Here is a 1332-nt window from a genome sequence, read left to right on the forward strand (position 1 = left end):
TATGATAGATCGAAAACGTGCGACTAGCAAATACGCTGAAAAGACAATCAGGTCGCCGAGGAATGTCACTAATGAGGAGATGGGGTTTTTGGTGATATGTTTTACATGTTTCTAGAGAAGTCTAATCCTGGTCTATGCACCCACTCTTTAATTTTGGTAAACATAACGCCCGTTAAATATTACACAACATCTTCACAATGCCAATCTAATACATCATATATACCAAAACCACCATATAATATACAGTTTATCACATTTGAAAATGGTTCTTTACCGTCAATATCAATAGAAACCTTTAAAAATATCATTAATATGAATAAAAAACTTAAAGGATTGACCTTAATCAATAACAACATTAAGGAAATAGCGAAAAATTCTTTTAAAATGTTTACCCATTTACGTCACGTGTATTTGTCAAAAAATGAGTTATCTTTGCCGTCAGTGTACAATCTGATGTCAGATTTGAAATTTGTTGGAGCACTCGGTAGATTGAAGTTGGATTATACGGGTCTGGATAGCTAACCGTCCGACATCTTTAATGAACTTTCAAAATCATATATGCAAGAACTGAATATCTCTGGAAATAATTTCCCAACACTAAATTTGTCCATGTTTAAACCAATATCGAAGTTAAATTCATTATGTGGTGAAAAGTAAAGTGCAAATAGTTATTAATGGTGATATTGAAAACCTACAGAAAATGGATCTAAGTTCAAATAAGTTAAATGAAATTCCTAATTTTTGTGACCCAAACGTAGCGATGACCCCTCGTCTAAGAGAAATTTGGTTTTTTAATAATATGATCTGTCGGTATAGTCCAAAAAATTTTAACTGTTTAACAAATCTTAAAATAATTGAGAAAAAATGTATCGTTGAAATAGGATCTGGTTTCTTCTCTAAACTGAAATAATTAAATACATTAGTACTTAACAGTCAAATAAATCGACTATGCTTTCAATAACAGTAAACTTCAGACAGTTCTCCTCAATAATACTGATATGTACTCTGAATACATCGATCCCACGGCGTTTGCAGGGTGTTCTAATCTGGATATTTTGGATATTTCTGGAAACCATCTCTCAGATTCTTAAAAGACAGTTGTGAGACAATCTAACTTAGTTGCTTCATCCAGTTCCAGTTCAAAAGAAGAGAGAACGCAAAACTAGTAGTTATTGAAGACAAATTAGGAAAACAACTAGATTCAAAGACTTTGTGACAGATTATTGGTGTTCATTTTAATGTGCATAATAATCTGGGGGAGGTGGGAGACAATCGAACTTAGTTGCTTCCCTGGATTGACTCCCTAGTCGAAAGAGATAGATTTGCTTGATG

This window comes from Lottia gigantea (assembly GCF_000327385.1).
Source record: "Lottia gigantea unplaced genomic scaffold LOTGIsca_8, whole genome shotgun sequence".
Classification (NCBI taxonomy): Eukaryota; Metazoa; Mollusca; class Gastropoda; family Lottiidae; genus Lottia; species Lottia gigantea.